The following is a 20949-nucleotide window of genomic DNA, read 5'->3' on the forward strand; positions in this document are numbered from 1 at the left end:
ATCGGAAACTACTACTGGTTTTCCAGGGAACGATCAAAGCGTAGACTGTTTGAGACATTACTCCCATGGAGGAAAGTGCGCATGGTGACTGTTGTATTCAATCCCGATGAAATTTCTGTGTTTTATTAACACTCTGATAGTCCACAGGTTACAGAATGCCTCCAGATGTGCTTTGGAAACTACTACTGGTCTTCCAGGGAACGATCAAAGTGTAGACTGTTTGAGACATTACTCCTATGGAGGAAAGTGCGCATGGTGACTGTTGTATTCAATCCCTATGCAATTTCTGTGTTTCGTCAACACTCTGATAGTCCACAGATTACTGAGTGCCACCAGATGTGCATCGGAAACTACTACTGGTCTGCCATTGAACGATCAAATCATTGACTCTTTGAGACATTACTCCCGTGGCGGAAAGTCGCATGGTGACTGTTGTATTCAATCCCGATGCAATTCCTGTGTTTCATCAACACTCTGATAGTCCACAGATTACAGAATGCCTCCAGATGTGCATTGGAAACTACCACTGGTCTTCCAGGGAACGATCAAAGCGTAGACTGTTTGAGACATTACTAACATGGTGGAAAGTGCGCATGGTGACTGTTGTATTCAATCCCGATGCAATTTCTGTGTTTCATCAACACTCTGATAGTCCACCGATTACAGAATGCCTTTAGATGTGCATCGGAAACTACTACTGGTCTTGCAGTTAACGATCAAACCGTAGACTGTTTGAGACATACCTCCCGTGGAGGAAAGTGCGCATGGTGGCTGTTGAATTCAATCCCGATGCAATTTCTGTGTGTCATCAACACTCAGATAGTCTACAGATTACAGAATGCCAATTGATGTGCATCGGAAACTACTTCTGGTCTTCCAGGGAACGATCAAAACGTGGACTGTTTGAGACATACCTCCTGTGGAGGAAAGTGCGCATGGTGACTGTTGTATTCAATCCCGATGCAATTTCTGTGTTTCATCAACAGTCTGGTAGTCCACAGGTTTCAGTATGCCTCCAGATGTGCATCGGAAACTACTACTGGTCTTTCAGGGTACGTTCAAAGCTTAGACTGTTTGAGACATTACTCCCATGGAGGAAAGTGCGCATGGTGACTGTTGTATTCAATATAGATGCAATTTCTTTGTTTCATCAACACTCTGATAGTCCACAGATTACAGAATGCAACCAGATGTGCATCATTAACTACTACTGGTCTTCTAGGGAACGATCAAAGCGTACACTGTTTGAGACATTACTCCTGTGGAGGAAAGTGCGATTGGTGACTGTTGTATTCAATCCCGATGCGATTTCTGTGTTTCACCAACACTCTGATAGTCCACAGGTGTCAGAATGCCACCCGATGTGCATCGGAAACTACTACTGGTCTTCCAGGGAACGATCAAAGCGTAGACTGTTTGAGACATTACTCCCGTCGAGGAAAGTGCGGATGGTGACTGTTAATTTCAATCCCGATGCAATTTCTGTGTTTCATCAACAATCCGATAGTCCACAGATTACAGAATGCCAATTGACGTGCATCGGAAACTACTACTGGTCTTCCAGGTAACGATCAAAGCGTAGACTGTTTGAGACATACCTCCCGTGGAGGAAAGTGCGCATGGTGACTGTTGTATTCAATCCCGATGCAATTTCTGTGTTTCATCAACACTCTGATAGGCCACAGATTACAGAATGCCTCCAGATGTGCATCGGAATCTACCACTGGTCTTCCAGGGAACGATCAAATCGTAGACAGTTTGAGACATTACTTCCGTGGTGGAAAGTGCGCATGGTGACTGTTGTATTCAATCCCGATGCAATTTCTGATTTTCATCAACACTCTGAAAGTCCACAGAGTACAGATTGAATCCAGATGTGAATTGAAACTACTACTGGTCTTCCTGGGAACGATCAAAGCGTAGACTGTTTCAGACATTACTCCCATGGAGGAAAGTGCGGATGGTGACTGTTGTATTCACTCCCGATGCAATATCTGTGTTCCATCAACATTTTGAAGGTCCACAGATTACAGATTGCCTCCACATGTGCATCGGAAACTACTACAGGCATTCCAGGGATCGATCAAAGCGTAGACTGTTTGAGACATTACTCCCGTAGAGGAAAGTGCGCATGGTGACTGTTGTATTCAATCCCGATGCAATTTCTGTGTTTCATCAACACTCTGATAGTCCACAGATTACAGAATGCCTCCAGATGTGAATCGGAAACTACTACTGGTTTTCCAGGGAACGATCAAAGCGTAGACTGTTTGAGACATTACTCCCATGGAGGAAAGTGCGCATGGTGACTGTTGTATTCAATCCCGATGAAATTTCTGTATTTTATTAACACTCTGATAGTCCACAGGTTACAGAATGCCTCCAGATGTGCTTTGGAAACTACTACTGGTATTCCAGGGAACGATCAAAGCGTAGACTGTTTGAGACATTACTCCTATGGAGGAAAGTGCGCATGGTGACTGTTGTATTCAATCCCGATGCAATTTCTGTGTTTCGTCAACACTCTGATAGTCCACAGATTACTGAGTGCCACCAGATGTGCATCGGAAACTACTACTGGTCTGCCATTGAACGATCAAATCCTTGACTCTTTGAGACATTACTCCCGTGGCGGAAAGTCGCATGGTGACTGTTGTATTCAATCCCGATGCAATTCCTGTGTTTCATCAACACTCTGATAGTCCACAGATTACAGAATGCCTCCAGATGTGCATTGGAAACAACCACTGGTCTTCCAGGGAACGATCAAAGCGTAGACTGTTTGAGACATTACTAACATGGTGGAGAGTGGGCATGGTGACTGTTGTATTCAATCCCGATGCAATTTCTGTGTTTCATCAACACTCTGATAGTCCACCGATTACAGAATGCCTTTAGATGTGCATCGGAAACTACTACTGGTCTTGCAGTTAACGATCAAACCGTAGACTGTTTGAGACATACCTCCCGTGGAGGAAAGTGCGCATGGTGGCTGTTGAATTCAATCCCGATGCAATTTCTGTGTGTCATCAACACTCAGATAGTCTACAGATTACAGAATGCCAATTGATGTGCATCGGAAACTACTACTGGTCTTCCAGGGAACGATCAAAACGTGGACTGTTTGAGACATACCTCCTGTGGAGGAAAGTGCGCATGGTGACTGTTGTATTCAATCCCGATGCAATTTCTGTGTTTCATCAACAGTCTGGTAGTCCACAGGTTTCAGTATGCCTCCAGATGTGCATCGGAAACTACTACTGGTCTTCCAGGGTACGTTCAAAGCTTAGACTGTTTGAGACATTACTCCCATGGAGGAAAGTGCGCATGGTGACTGTTGTATTCAATACCGATGCAATTTCTGTGTTTCATCAACACTCTGATAGTCCACAGATTACAGAATGCAACCAGATGTGCATCATTAACTACTACTGGTCTTCTAGGGAACGATCAAAGCGTACACTGTTTGAGACATTACTCCTGTGGAGGAAAGTGCGATTGGTGACTGTTGTATTCAATCCCGATGCAATTTCTGTGTTTCATCAACTCTCCGATAGTCCACAGATTACAGAATGCCTCCAGATGCGCATCGGAAACTACTACTGGTCTTCCAGGGAACGATCAAAGCGTAGACTGTTTGAGACATACCTCCCATGGAGGAAAGTGCGCATGGTGACTGTTGTATTCAATCCCGATGCATTTTCTGTGTTTCATCAACATTTTGAAGGTCCACAGATTACAGATTGCCTCCACATGTGCATCGGAAACTACTACAGGCCTTCCAGGGAACGATCAAAGCGTAGACTGTTTGAGACATTACTCCCGTAGAGGAAAGTGCGCATGGTGACTGTTGTATTCAATCCCGATGCAATTTCTGTGTTTCATCAACACTCTGATAGTCCACAGATTACAGAATGCCTCCAGATGTGAATCGGAAACTACTACTTGTTTTCCAGGGAACGATCAAAGCGTAGACTGTTTGAGACATTACTCCCATGGAGGAAAGTGCGCATGGTGACTGTTGTATTCAATCCCGATGAAATTTCTGTGTTTTATTAACACTCTGATAGTCCACAGGTTACAGAATGCCTCCACATGTGCTTTGGAAACTACTACTGGTCTGCCAGGGAACGATCAAAGCGTAGCCTGTTTGAGACATTACTCCTGTGGAGGAAAGTGCGCATGGTGACTGTTGTATTCAATCCCGATGCAATTTCTGTGTTTCGTCAACACTCTGATAGTCCACAGATTACAGAGTGCCACCAGATGTGCATCGGAAACTACTACTGGTCTTCCATTGAACGATCAAAACATAGACTCTTTGAGACATTACTCCCGTGGCGGAGAGTTGCATTGGGACTGTTGTATTCAATCCCGATGCAATTCCTGTGTTTCATCAACACTCTGATAGTCCACAGATTACAGAATGCGTCCAGATGTGCATTGTAAACTACTACTGGTCTTGCAGTTAACGATCAAACCGTAGACTGTTTGAGACATACCTCCCGTGGAGGAAAGTGCGCATGGTGACTGTTGAATTCAATCCCGATGCAATTTCTGTGTCTCATCAACACTCAGATAGTCTACAGATTACAGAATGCCCACAGATGTGCATCGGAAACTACTACTGGTCTTCCAGGGAACGATCAAAACGTGGACTGTTTGAGACATACCTCCTGTGGAGGAAAGTGCGCATGGTGACTGTTGTATTCAATCCCGATGCAATTTCTGTGTTTCATCAACAGTCTGGTAGTCCACAGGTTTCAGAATGCCACCAGATGTGCATCGGAAACTACTACTGGTCTTCCAGGGTACGTTCAAAGCTTTGACTCTTTGAGACATTACTCCCATGGAGGAAAGTGCGCATGGTGACTGTTGTATTCAATCCCGATGCAATTTCTGTGTTTCATCAACACTCTGATAGTCCACAGATTACAGAATGCAACCAGATGTGCATCAGAAACTACTACTGGTCTTCTAGGGAACGATCAAAACGTAGACTGTTTGAGACATTCCTCCTGTGGAGGAAAGTGCGTTTGGTGACTGTAGTATTCAATCCCGATGCAATTTCTGTGTTTCATCAACACTCTGATTGTACACAGGTTTCAGAATGCCACCAGATGTGCATCGGAAACTACTACTGGTCTTCCAGGGAACGATCAAAGCGTAGACTGTTTGAGACATTACTCCCGTGGAGGAAAGCGCGGATGGTGACTGTTGTGTTCAATCCCGATGCAATTTCTGTGTTTCATCAACACTCCGATAGGCCACAGATTACAGAATGCCAATTGATGTGCATCGGAAACTACTACTGGTCTTCCAGGTAACGATCAAAGCGTAGACTGTTTGAGACATACCTCCCGTGGAGGAAAGTGCGCATGGTGACTGTTGTATTCAATCCCGATGCAATTTCTGTGTTTCATCAACACTCTGATAGTCCACAGATTACAGAATGCCACCAGATGTGCATCGGAAACTACTACTGGTCATCGATTGAACGATCAAAGCGTGGACTGTTTCAAAAATTACACCCATGGAGGAAAGTGCGCATGGTGACTGTTGTATTCAATCCCGATTAAATTTCTGTGATTCATCAACACTCTGACAGTCCACAGATTTTAGAATGCCTCCGGATGTGCATCGGAAACTACCACTGGTCTTCCATGGAACGATCATAGCGTAGACTCTTTGAGACATAACTAACATGGAGGCAAGTAAGCATAGTGACTGTTGTATTCAATCCTGATGCAATTTCTGTGTTTCATCAACACTTTGAAGGTCCACAGATTACAGAATGCCTCCAGATGTGCATTGGAAACTACCACTGGTCTTCCAGGGAACGATCAAAGCGTAGACTGTTAGTGACATTACTAACATGGAGGAAAGAAAGCATGGTGACTATTATATTAAATCCATATTCAATTTCTGTGTTTGATCAACACTCTGATAGTCCACAGATTACAGAATGCATCCAGATGTGCGTCGGAAACTATTACTGGTCTTTTAGGGGACGATCAAAGCGTAAACTCTTTGAGACATTACTTCCATGGAGGAAGGTGCGCATGGTGACTGTTGTAATCAATCCCGATTAAATTTCATCAACACTCTGATAGTCCACAGATTAAAGAATGTCTCCAGATGTGCATATGAAACTACTGCTGGTCTTCCAGGGAACGATTAAAGCGTAGACTGTTTGAGACATTACTCCCGTGGAGGAAAGTGCGGATGGTGACTGTTGTATTCAATCCCGATGCAATTTCTGTGTTTCATCAACACTCTGATACTCCCCAGATTACAGAATGCCACCAGATGTGAATCGGAAACTACTGCTGGTATTCCAGGGAACAATCAAAGCATAGACTGTTTGAGACCTTACTCCTGTGGAGGAAAGTGCGCATGGTCACTGTTGTTTTCAATCCCGATGCAATTTCTGTGTTTCATCAACACTCTGATACTCCACAGATTACAGAATGACTCCAGATGTGCATCGGAAACTACTACTGGTCTTTCTGGGAACGATCCAAGCGTACACTGTTAGAGACAATACTCCTATAGAGGAAATTGCGCATGGAGACAGTTGTCTTTAATCCCGATGCAATTTCTGTGTTTCATCAACACTCTGATAGGCCACAGATTACAGAATGCCTCCAGATGTGCATCGGAAACTACTACTGGTCTTCCAGGGACGATCAAAGCGTAGACTGTTTGAGACATTACTAACATGGATTAAACTGCGCATGGTGACTGTTGTATTCAGTCCCGATGTAATATCTGTGTATCATCAACACTTTGAAGTTCCACAGATTACAGAATGCCTCCAGATGTGCATTGGAAACTACCACTGGTCTTCCAGGGAACGATCAAAGCGTACACTGTTTGAGACATTACTAACATGGAGGAAAGTGCGCATGGTGGCTGTTATATTCAATCCCGATGCAATTCCTGTGTTTCATCAACACTTTGAAGGTCCAAAGATTACAGAATGCCTCCAGATGTGCATCGGAAACTACTACTGGTCTTCCAGGGAACGATTAAAGCGTAGACTGTTTGAGACATTACTAACATGGAGGAAAGTGCGGATGGTGACTGTTGTATTCAATCCCGATGCAATTTCTGTGTTTCATCAACACTCTGATACTCCCCAGATTACAGAATGCCACCAGGTGTGAATCGGAAACTACTGCTGGTCTTCCAGGGAACGATCAAAGCGTAGACTGTTTGAGACATTACTCCCACGGAGGAAGGCGCGCATGGTGACTGTTGTATTCAATCCCGATGCAATTTCTGTGTTTCATCAACACTCTGATAGTCCACAGATTACAGAATGCCACCAGATGTGCATCGGAAACTACTACTGGTCTTCCAGGGAACGATCAAAGCGTAAACTCTTTGAGACATAACTCCCATGGAGGAAGGTGCGCATGGTGACTGTTGTTTTCAATCCCGATGCAATTTCTGTGTTTCATCAACACTCTGTAAGTCCACAGATTACAGAATGACTCCAGATGTGCATCGGAAACTACTACTGGTCTTTCTGGGAATGATCCAAGCGTAGAATGTTAGAGACAATACTCCTATGGAGGAAAGTGCGCATGGAGACTGTTGTCTTCAATCCCGATGCAATTTCTGTGTTTCATCAACACTCTGATAGTCCACAGATTACAGAATGCCTCCAGATGTGCATCGGAAACTACTACTGGTCTTCCAGGGACGATCAAAGCGTAGATTGTTTGAGACATTACTAACATGGATTAAACTGCGCATGGTGACTGTTTTATTCAGTCCCGATGCAATATCTGTGTTTCATCAACACTTTGAAGGTCCACAGATTACAGAATGCCACCAGATGTACATCGGAAACTACTACTGGTCTTCCAGGGAACGATCAAAACGTAGACTCTTTGAGACATTACTAACATGGAGGCAAGTGCAAATGGTGACTGTTGTATTCAATCCCGATGCAATTTCTGTGTTTCATCAACACTTTGAAGGTCCACAGATTACAGAATGCCTCCAGATGTGCATTGGAAACTACCACTGGTCTTCCAGGGAACGATCAAAACGTAGACTGTTTGAGACATTACTAACATGGAGGAAAGTGCGCATGGTGGCTGTTATATTCAATCCCGATGCAATTCCTGTGTTTCATCAACACTCTGATAGTCCACAGACTACAGAATGCCTCCAGATGTGCATCGGAAACTACTACTGGTCTTCCAGGGAACGATCAAAGCGTAAACTCTTTGACACATAACTCCCATGGAGGAAGGTGGGCATGGTGACTGTTGTAATCAATCCCGATTAAATTTCTGTGTTTCATCAACACTCTCATAGTCCACAGATTACAGAATGTCTCCAGATATGCATTGGAAACTACCACTGGTCTTCCAGGCAACGATCAAAGCGTAGACTGTTTGAGACATTACTAACATAGAGGAAAGAGCGCATGGTGACTGTTGAATTCAATCCCGATGCAATTTCTGTGTCTCATCAACACTCAGATAGTCTACAGATTACAGAATGCCCACAGATGTGCATCGGAAACTACTACTGGTCTTCCAGGGAACAATCAAAACGTGGACTGTTTTAGACATACCTCCTGTGGAGGAAAGTGCGCATGGTGACTGTTGTATTCAATCCCGATGCAATTTCTGTGTTTCATCAACAGTCTGGTAGTCCACAGGTTTCAGAATGCCACCAGATGTGCATCGGAAACTACTACTGGTCTTCCAGGGTACGTTCAAAGCTTTGACTCTTTGAGACATTACTCCCATGGAGGAAAGTGCGCATGGTGACTGTTGTATTCAATCCCGATGCAATATCTGTGTTTCATCAACACTTTGAACGTCCACACATTACAGAATGCCACCAGATGTGCATCGGAAACTACTACTGGTCTTCCAGGGAACGATCAAAGCGTAGACTCTTTGAGACATTACTAACATGGAGGCAAGTGCAAATGGTGACTGTTGTATTCAATCCCGATGCAATTTCGGTGTTTCATCAACACTTTGAAGGGCCACAGATTACAGAATGCCTCCAGATGTGCATTGGAAACTACCACTGGTCTTCCAGGGAACGATGAAAACGTAGACTGTTTGAGACATAACTAACATGGAGGAAAGTGCGCATGGTGGCTGTTATATTCAATCCCGATGCAATTCCTGTGTTTCATCAACACTCTGATAGTCCACAGACTACAGAATGCCTCCAGATGTGCATCGGAAACTACTACTGGTCTTCCAGGGAACGATCAAAGCGTAAACTCTTTGACACATAACACCCATGGAGGAAGGTGCGCATGGTGACTGTTGTAATCAATCCCGATTAAATTTCTGTGTTTCATCAACACTCTGATAGTCCACAGATTACAGAATGTCTCCAGATATGCATTGGAAACTACCACTGGGCTTCCAGGCAACGATCAAAGCGTAGACTGTTTGAGACATTACTAACATGGAGGAAAGTGCGCATGGTGGCTGTTGTATTCAATCCCGATGCAATTTCTGTCTTTCATCAACACTCTGTAAGTCCACTGATTACAGAATGCCACCAGATATGCATCGGAAACTACAACTGGTCTTGCAGGGAACGATCAAAGCGTAGACTGTTTTAGACATTGCTAACATGGAGGAGAGTGAACATGGTGACTGTCGTATTCAATCCCGATGCAATTCCTGTGTTTCATCAACACTCTGATAGTCCACAGATTACAGAATGACTCCAGATGTGCATCGGAAACTACTACTGGTCTTCCAGGGAACGATCAAAGCGTAGACTGTTTGAGACATTACTCCCGTGGAGGAAAGTGCGGATGGTGACTGTTGATTTCAATCCCGATGCAATTTCTGTGTTTCATCAACACTCTGATAGTCCACAGATTACAGAATGCCAATTGATGTGCATCGGAAACTACTACTGGTCTTCCAGGTAACGATCAAAGCGTAGACTGTTTGAGACATACCTCCCATGGAGGAAAGTGCGCATGGTGACTGTTGTATTCAATCCCGATACAATCTCTGATTTTCATCAACACTCTGAAAGTCCACAAGGTACAGAAGCCTCCAGATGTGCATTGAAACTACTACTGGTCTTCCTGGGAACGATCAAAGCGTAGACTCTTTGAGACATTACTCCCATGGAGGAAAGTGGGGATGGTGACTGTTGTATTCACTCCCGATGCAATTTCTGTGTTTCATCAACATTTTGAAGGTCCACAGATTACAGATTGCCTCCACATGTGCATCGGAAACTACTACAGGCCTTCCAGTGAACGATCAAAGCGTAGACTGTTTGAGACATTACTCCCGTAGAGGAAAGTGCGCATGGTGACTGTTGTATTCAATCCCGATGCAATTTCTGTGTTTCATCAACACTCTGATTGTCCACAGATTACAGAATGCCTCCAGATGTGAATCGGAAACTGCTACTTGTTTTCCAGGGAACGATCAAATCGTAGAGTGTTTGAGACATTACTCCCATGGAGGAAAGTGCGCATGATGACTGTTGTATTCAATCCCGATGAAATTTCTGTGTTTTATTAACACTCTGATAGTCCACAGGTTACAGAATACCACCACATGTGCTTTGGAAACTACTACTGGTCTGCCAGGGAACGATCAAAGCGTAGCCTGTTTGAGACATTACTCCTGTGGAGGAAAGTGCGCATGGTGACTGTTGTATTCAATCCCGATGCAATTTCTGTGTTTCGTCAACACTCTGATAGTCCACAGATTACAGAATGCCACCAGATGTGCATCGGAAACTACTACTGGTCATCGATTGAACGATCAAAGCGTGGACTGTTTCAGACATTACACCCATGGAGAAAAGTGCGCATGGTGACTGTTGTATTCAATCCCGATTAAATTTCTGTGATTCATCAACACTCTGACAGTCCACAGATTTTAGAATGCCTCCGGATGTGCATCGGAAACTACCACTGGTCTTCCATGGAACGATCATAGCGTAGACTCTTTGAGACATAACTAACATGGAGGCAAGTAAGCATAGTGACTGTCGTATTCAATCCTGATGCAATTTCTGTGTTTCATCAACACTTTGAAGGTCCACAGATTACAGAATGCCTCCAGATGTGCATTGGAAACTACCATTGGTCTTCCAGGGAACGATGAAAGCGTAGACTGTTAGAGACATTACTAACATGGAGGAAAGAGAGCATGGTGATTATTATATTAAATCCATATTCAATTTCTGTGTTTGATCAACACTCTGATAGTCCACGGATTACAGAATGCCTCCAATTGTGCATCGGAAACTACTACTGGTCTTCCAGGGAACGATCAAAGCGTAAAACTCTTTGAGACATTACTCCCATGGAGGAAGTTGCGCATGAAGACCGTTGTATTCAATCCCGATAAAATATCTGTGTTACATCAACACTCTGATAGTCCACAGATTTTAGAATGCCTCCGGATGTGCATCGGAAACTACCACTGGTCTTCCAGGGAACGATCAAAGCTTAGCTGTTTGAGACATTACTAACATGGAGGAAAGTGCGCATGGTGACTGTTATATTCAATCCCGTTGCAATTTCTGTGTTTCATCAACACTCTGATAGTCTACAGATTACAGAATGCATCCAGATGTGCGTCGGAAACTACTACTGGTCTTTTAGGGGACGATCAAAGAGTAAACTCTTTGAGACATTACTCCCATGGAGGAAGGTGCGCATGGTGACTGCTGTAATCAATCCCGATTAAATTTCATCAACACTCTGATAGTCCACTGATTACAGAATGTCTCCAGATGTGCATTGGAAACTACCACTGGTCTTCCAGGGAACGATTAAAGCGTAGACTGTTTGAGACATTACTAACATGGAGGAAAGTGCGCATTAAGACTGTTGTATTCAATCCCGATGCAAAAAATGTGTGCCGTCAACACTTTGAAGGTCCACAGATTACAGAATGCCTATAGATGTGCATAGGAAACTACTACTGGTCTTCCAGGGAACGATCAAAGCGTAGACTGTTTGAGACATTACTCCCGTGGAGGAAAGTGCGGATGGTGACTGTTGTATTCAATCCCGATGCAATTTCTGTGTTTCATCAACACTCTGATACTCCCCAGATTACAGAATGCCACCAGATGTGTATCGGAAACTACTGCTGGCATTCCAGGGAACAATCAAAGCGTAGACTGTTTGAGACCTTACTCCTGTTTAGGAAAGTGCGCATGGTGACTGTTGTTTTCAATCCCGATGCAATTTCTGTGTTTCATCAACACTCTGATACTCCACAGATTACAGAATGACTCCAGATGTGCATCGGAAACTACTACTGGTCTTCCTGGGAACGATCCAAGCGTAGACTGTTAGAGACAATACTCCTATAGAGGAAAGTGCGCATGGAGACAGTTGTCTTCAATCCCGATGCAATTTCTGTGTTTCATCAACACTCTGATAGGCCACAGATTACAGAATGCCTCCAGATGTGCATCGGAAACTACTACTGGTCTTCCAGGGACGATCAAAGCGTATACTGTTTGAGACATTACTAACATGGATTAAACTGGGCATGGTGACTGTTGTATTCAGTCCCGATGCAATATCTGTGTTTCATCAACACTTTGAAGGTCCACAGATTATAGAATGCCACCAGATGTGCATCGGAAACTACTACTGGTCTTCCAGGGAACGATAAATGCGTAGACCCTTTGAGACATTACTAACATGGAGGCAAGTGCAAATGGTGACTGTTGTATTCAATCCCGATGCAATTTCTGTGTATCATCAACACTTTGAGGGTCCACAGATTACAGAATGCCTCCAGATGTGCATTGGAAACTACCACTGGTCTTCCAGGGAACGATCAAAGCGTACACTGTTTGAGACATTACTAACATGGAGGAAAGTGCGCATGGTGACTGTTATATTCAATCCCGATGCAATTTCTGTGTTTCATCAACACTCTGATAGTCCACAGACTACAGAATTGCTCCAGATGTGCATCGGAAACTACTACTGGTCTTCCAGGGAACGATTAAAACCTAAATTATTTGAGACATTACTCCCATGGAGGAAAGTGCGCATGGTGACTGATGGATTAAATACCGATGCAATTTCTGTGTTTCATCAACACTCTGATACTCCACAGATAACAGAATGCCACCAGATGTGCCTCGGAAACTACTACTGGTCTTCCTGGGAACAATCCAAGCGTAGACTATTAGAGATAATACTCCCATGGTGGAAATTGCGCATGGTGACTGTTGTATTCAATCCCGATGCAATTTCTGTGTTTCATCATTACTCAGTTAGTCCACAGATTTCATAACGCCTCCAGATGTGCATCGGAAACTACTACTGGTCTTCCAGGGAACGATCAGAGCGTAGACTGTTTCAGAGATTACTCCCATGCAGGAGAGTGCGCAAGGTGAATGATGTATACAATCCCGATTCAATTTCTATGTTTCATCAACAAACTGATAGTCCACAGATTACAGAATGCCTCTAGATATGTATCGGAAACTACTACTGGTCTTCCAGGGAACGATCAAAGCGTAGACTGTTACAGACGTTACTCAAATTTAGGAAATTACGCATGGTGACTGTTGTATTCAATCCCGATGCAATTTCTGTGTTTCATCAACACTCTGATAGTCCACAGATTACAGAATGCCTTCAGATGTGCATTGGAAACTACCACTGGTCTTCCAGGGAACAATCAATGCGTAGACTGTTTGAGACATTACTAACATGGAGGAAAGTGCGCATGGTGACTGTTGTATTCAATCCCGATGCAATATCTGTGTTTCATCAACACTTTGAAGGTCCAAAGATTACAGAATGCCTCCAGATGTGCATCGGGAACTACTACTGGTCTTCCAGGGAACGATTAAAGCGTAGACTGTTTGAGACGTTACTAACATGGAGGAAAGTGCGGATGGTGACTGTTGTATTCAATCCCGATGCAATTTCTGTGTTTCATCAACACTCTGATACTCCCCAGATTACAGAATGCCACCAGATGTGAATCGGAAACTACTGCTGGTCTTCCAGGGAACGATCAAAGCGTAGACTGTTTGAGACATTACTCCTGTGGAGGAAAGTGCGCATAGTGACTGTTGTTTTCAATCCCGATGCAATTTCTGTGTTTCATCAACACTCTGATAGTCCACAGACTACAGAATGGCTCCAGATGTGCATCGGAAACTACTACTGGTCTTCCAGGGAACGATTAAAACCAAAATTATTTGAGACATTACTCCCATGGAGGAAAGTGCGCATGGTGACTGATGGATTAAATACCGATGCAATTTCTGTGTTTCATCAACACTCTGATACTCCACAGATAACAGAATGCCACCAGATGTGCCTCGGAAACTACTACTGGTCTTCCTGGGAACAATCCAAGCGTAGACTATTAGAGATAATACTCCCATGGTGGAAATTGCGCATGGTGACTGTTGTATTCAATCCCGATGCAATTTCTGTGTTTCATCATTACTCAGTTAGTCCACAGATTTCATAACGCCTCCAGATGTGCATCGGAAACTACTACTGGTCTTCCAGGGAACGATCAGAGCGTAGACTGTTTCAGAGATTACTCCCATGCAGGAGAGTGCGCAAGGTGAATGATGTATACAATCCCGATTCAATTTCTATGTTTCATCAACAAACTGATAGTCCACAGATTACAGAATGCCTCTAGATATGTATCGGAAACTACTACTGGTCTTCCAGGGAACGATCAAAGCGTAGACTGTTACAGACGTTACTCAAATTTAGGAAATTACGCATGGTGACTGTTGTATTCAATCCCGATGCAATTTCTGTGTTTCATCAACACTCTGATAGTCCACAGATTACAGAATGCCTTCAGATGTGCATTGGAAACTACCACTGGTCTTCCAGGGAACAATCAATGCGTAGACTGTTTGAGACATTACTAACATGGAGGAAAGTGCGCATGGTGACTGTTGTATTCAATCCCGATGCAATATCTGTGTTTCATCAACACTTTGAAGGTCCAAAGATTACAGAATGCCTCCAGATGTGCATCGGGAACTACTACTGGTCTTCCAGGGAACGATTAAAGCGTAGACTGTTTGAGACGTTACTAACATGGAGGAAAGTGCGGATGGTGACTGTTGTATTCAATCCCGATGCAATTTCTGTGTTTCATCAACACTCTGATACTCCCCAGATTACAGAATGCCACCAGATGTGAATCGGAAACTACTGCTGGTCTTCCAGGGAACGATCAAAGCGTAGACTGTTTGAGACATTACTCCTGTGGAGGAAAGTGCGCATAGTGACTGTTGTTTTCAATCCCGATGCAATTTCTGTGTTTCATCAACACTCTGATACTCCACAGATTACAGAATGACTCCAGATGTGCATCGGAAACTACTACTGGTCTTTCTGGGAACGATCCAAGCGTAGACTGTTTGAGACATTAGTAATATGGATTAAACTGCGCATGGTGACTGTTGTATTCAGTCCCGATGCAATATCTGTGTTTCATCAACACTTTGAAGGTCCACAGATTACAGAATGCCACCAGATGTGCATCGGAAACTACTACTGGTCTTCCAGGGGACGATCAAAGCGTAGACTCTTTGAGACATTACTAAAATGAAGGCAAGTGCAAATGGTGACTGTTGTATTCAATCCCGATGCAATTTCTGTGTTTCATCAACACTTTGAAGGTCCACAGATTACAGAATGCCTCGAGATGTGCAACGGAAACTACCACTGGTCTTCCAGGGGACGATCAAAGCGTAGACAGTTTGAGACATTACTAACATGGAGGAAAGTGCGCATGGTGACTGTTATATTCAATCCCGATGCAATTTCTGTGTTTCATCAACACTCTGATAGTCCACAGACTACAGAATGCCTCCAGATGTGCATCGGAAACTACTACTTGTCTTCCAGGGAACGATCAAAGCGTAAACTCTTTGAGACATAACTCCCATGGAGGAAGGTGCGCATGGTGACTGTTGTTTTCAATCCCGATGCAATTTCTGTGTTTCATCAACACTCTGTAAGTCCACAGATTACATAATGACTCCAGATGTGCATCGGAAACTACTACTGGTCTTTCTGGGAACGATCCAAGCGTAGAATGTTAGAGACAATACTCCTATGGAGGAAAGTGCGCATGGAGACTGTTGTCTTCAATCCCGATGCAATTTCTGTGTTTCATCAACACTCTGATAGTCCACAGATTACAGAATGCCTCCAGATGTGCATCGGAAACTACTACTGGTCTTCCAGGGACGATCAAAGCGTAGACTGTTTGAGACATTACTAACATGGATTAAACTGCGCATGGTGACGGTTTTATTCAGTCCCGATGCAATATCTGTGTTTCATCAACAGTTTGAAGGTCCACAGATTACAGAATGCCACCAGATGTGCATCGGAAACTACTACAGGTCTTCCAGGGAACGATCAAAGCGTAGACTCTTTGAGACATAACTAACATGGAGGCAAGTGCAAATGGTGACTGTTGTATTCAATCCCGATGCAATTTCTGTGTTTCATCAACACTTTGAAGGTCCACAGATTACAGAATGCCTCCAGATGTGCATTGGAAACTACCACTGGTCTTCCAGGCAACGATCAAAACGTAGACTGTTTGAGACATTACTAACATAGAGGAAAGTGCGCATGGTGACTGTTATATTCAATCCCGATGCAATTTCTACGTTTCATCAACACTCTCATAGTCCACAGATTACAGAATGTCTCCAGATGTGCATCGGAAACTACTACTGGTCTTCCAGGGAACGATCAAAGCGTAAACTCTTTGACACATAACTCCCATGGAGGAAGGTGCGCATGGTGACTGTTGTAATCAATCCCGATTAAAATTCTGTGTTTCATCAACACTCTGATAGTCCACAGATTACAGAATGTCTCCAGATATGCATTGGAAACTACCACTGGTCTTCCAGGCAACGATCAAAACGTAGACTGTTTGAGACATTACTAACATGGAGGAAAGTGCGCATAGTGACTGTTGTATTCAGTATCGATGCAATATCTGTGTTTCATCAACACTCTGATAGTCCACAGATTACAGAATGCCTCCAGATGTGCATTGGAAACTACCACTGGTCTTCCAGGCAACGATCAAAACGTAGACTGTTTGAGACATTACTAACATGGAGGAAAGTGCGCATGGTGACTGTTGTATTCAATCCCAATGCAATTTCTGTGTTTCATCAACACTCTGTAAGTCCACAGATTACAGAATGCCACCAGATATGCATCGGAAACTACAACTGGTGTTGCAGAGAACGATCAAAGCGTAGACTGTTTTAGACATTGCTAACATGGAGGAGAGTGAACATGGTGACTGTCGTATTCAATCCCGATGCAATTCCTGTGTTTCATCAACACTCTGATAGTCCACAGATTACAGAATGCCTCAGATGTGCATCGGAAACTACTACTAATCTTCCAGGGAACGATCAAAGTCTAAATTCTTTGAGACATTACTCCCATGGAGGAAAGTGCGCATGTTGACTGTTGTATTCAATACCGATGCAATTTCTGTGTTTCATCAACACTCTGATAATCCACAGATAACAGAATGCCTCCAGATGTGCATCGGAAACTACTACTGGTCTTCCAGGGAACAATCCAAGCGTAGACTATTAGAGACAATACTCCCATGGAGGTAAGTGCGCATGGTGACTGTTGTATTCAATCCCGATGCAATTTCTGTGTTTCATCAACACTCTGATAGTCCACAGATTACAGAATGCCTCCAGATGTGCATCGGAAACTACTACTGGTCTTCCAGGGAACTATCAAAGCGTAGACTATTTGAGACATTACTCCCGTGGAGGAAAGTGCGCATGGTGACTGTTGTATTCAAGCCCGATGCAATTTCTGTGTTTTAACAACAGTCTGATAGTCCACAGATTACAGAATGACACCAGATGTGCATCGGAAACTGCTACTGGTCTTCTAGGGAACGATCAAAGCGTAGACTATTTGGGACATTACTCCCATGGAGGAAAGTGCGCATGGAGACTGTTGTATTCAATCCCAATACAATTTCTGTGTTTCATCAACACTCTGATACTCCACAGATTACAGAATGACTCCAGATGTGCATCGGAAACTACTACTGGGCTTTCTGGGAACGATCCAAGCGTAGACTGTTAGAGACAATACTCCTATGGAGGAAAGTGCGCATGGAGACTGTTGTCTTCAATCCCGATGCAATTTCTGTGTTTCATCAACACTCTGATAGTCCACAGATTACAGAATGCCTCCAGATGTGCATCGGAAACTACTACTGGTCTTCCAGGGACGATCAAAGCGTAGACTGTTTGAGACATTACTAACATGGATTAAACTGCGCATAGTGACTGTTGTATTCAGTCCCGATGCAATATCTGTGTTTCATCAACACTTTGAAGGTCCACAGATTACAGAATGCCTCCACATGTGCATCGGAAACTACTACTGGTCTTCCAGGGAACGATCAGAGCGTAGACTGTTTGAGACATTACTCCCGTGGAGGAATGTGCGCATGGTGACTGTTGTATTCAATTCCGATGCAATTTCTGTGTTTCATCAACACTCTGATAGTCCACAGATTACAGAATGCCTCCAGATGTGCATCGGAAACTACTACTGGTCTTCCAGGGAACGATCAAAGCGTATACTGTTACAGACGTTACTCATATTGAGTAAAGTGCGCATGGTGACTTTTGTATTAAATCCCGATGCAATTTCTGTGTTTCACCAACACTCTGGTAGTCCACAGATTACAGAATGCCACCAGATGTGCATCGGAAACTACTACTGGTCTTCTAGGGAATGATCAAAGCGTAGACTGTTTGAGACATTACTCCTGTATAGGAAAGTGAACATAGTGACTGTTGTATTCAATCCCGATGCAATTTCTGTATTTCATCAACACTCTGAGAGTCCACAGGTTTCAGAATGACTCCAGATGTGCATCGGAAACTACTACTGGTCTTCCAGGGAACGATAAAAGCGTAGACTGTTTGAGACATTACTCCCGTGGAGGAAAGTGCGCATGGTGACTGTTGTATTCAATCCCGATGCAATTTCTGTGCTTCATCAACTCTCTGATAGTCCACAGATTACAGAATACCTCCAGATGTGCATCGGTAACTACTACTAGACTTCCAGGGAACGATCAAGGCCAAAATTCTTTGAGACATTACTCCCATGGAGGAAAGTGCGCATGGTGACTGTTGTATTCAATCCCGATGCAATTTCTGTCTTTCATCAACACTCTGATAGTTTACAGATGACAGAATGCCTCCAGACGTGCATTGGAAACTACCACTGGTCTTCCAGGGAACGATCAAAGCGTAGACTGTTTGAGACATTACTCCCGTGGAGGAAAGTGCGCATGGTGACTGTTGTAGTCAATCCCGATGCAATTTCTGTGTTTCAACAACACTCTGATAGTCCACAGATTACAGAATGACACCAGATGTGCATCGGAAACTACTACTGGTCTTCTAGGGAACGATGAAAGCGTAGACTGTTTGAGACATTAATTCTGTGGAGGAAAGTGCGCATGGTGACTGTTGTATTCAATCCCGATGCAATATCTGTGTTTCATCAACACTCTGATAGTCCACAGGTTTTAGAATGCTACCAGATGTGCATCGGAAACTACTACTGTTCTTCCAGGGAACGAGCAAAGCGTAGACTGTTTGAGGCATTACTCCCATGGAGGAAAGAGCTCATGGTGACTGTTGTATTCAATCCCGATGCAATTTCTGTGTTTCATCAACACTCTGATGGTCCACAGATTACAGAATGCCTCCAGATGTGCATTGGAAACTACTACTGGTCTTCCAGGGAACGATCAGAGCGTAGACATTTTGAGACATTACTCACATGGAGGAAAGTGCGCATGGTGACTGTTGTATTCAATCCCGATGCAATATCTGTGTTTCATCAACACTCTGATAGTCCACAGATTTCAGAATGCATCCAGATGTGCATCGAAAACTACTACTGGTCTTCCAGGGAATGATCAAAGCGTAGACTGTTTGAGACATTACTCCTGTATAGGAAAGTGCGCATGGTGACTGTTGTATTCAACCCCGATGCAATTTCTGTATTTCATCAACACTCTGAGAGTCCACAGGTTTCAGAATGACTCCAGATGTGCATCGGAAACTACTACTGGTCTTCCAGGGAACGATCAAAGCGTAGACTGTTTGAGACATTACTCCCGTTTAGGAAAGTGCGCATGGTGACTGTTGTATTCAATCCCGATGCAATTTCTGTGTTTCATCAACACTCTGATAGTTTACAGATGACAGAATGCCTCCAGATGTGCATTGGAAACTACCACTGGTCTTCCAGGGAACGATCAAAGCGTAGACTGTTTGAGACATTACTAACATTCAGGCAAGTGCGAATGGTGACTGTTGTATTCAATTCCGATGAAATTTCTGTGTTTCATCAACACTTTGAAGGTCCACAGATTACAGAATGCATCCAGATTTGCATCGAAAACTACTACTGGTCTTTCAGGGAACGATCACAGCGTAGACTATTTGAGACATTACACCCATGGTGGAAAGTGCGCATGGTGACTGTTGTATTCAATCCCGATGCAATTTATGTGTTTCATCAACACTCTGATAGGCCACAGATTACAGAATGCCACCAGATGTGCATCGGAAACTAGTACTGGTCTTCCAGGGAACGATCAAAGCGTAGACTGTTTGAGACATTACTCCTGTGGAGGAAAGGGCGCATGGCGACAGTTGTATTCAATCCCGATGCAATTTCTGTGTTTCATCAACACTCTGATAGTCCACAGATTACAGAATGCCTCCAGATGTGCATCGGAAACTACTACTGGTCTTCCAGGGTCGATCAAAGCGTAGACATTTTGAGACATTACTCACATGGAGGAAAGTGCGCATGGTGACTGTTGTATTCAATCCCGATGCAATATC

This window comes from Schistocerca gregaria, chromosome 9, assembly GCF_023897955.1.
Source record: "Schistocerca gregaria isolate iqSchGreg1 chromosome 9, iqSchGreg1.2, whole genome shotgun sequence".
NCBI lineage: Eukaryota > Metazoa > Arthropoda > Insecta > Orthoptera > Acrididae > Schistocerca > Schistocerca gregaria.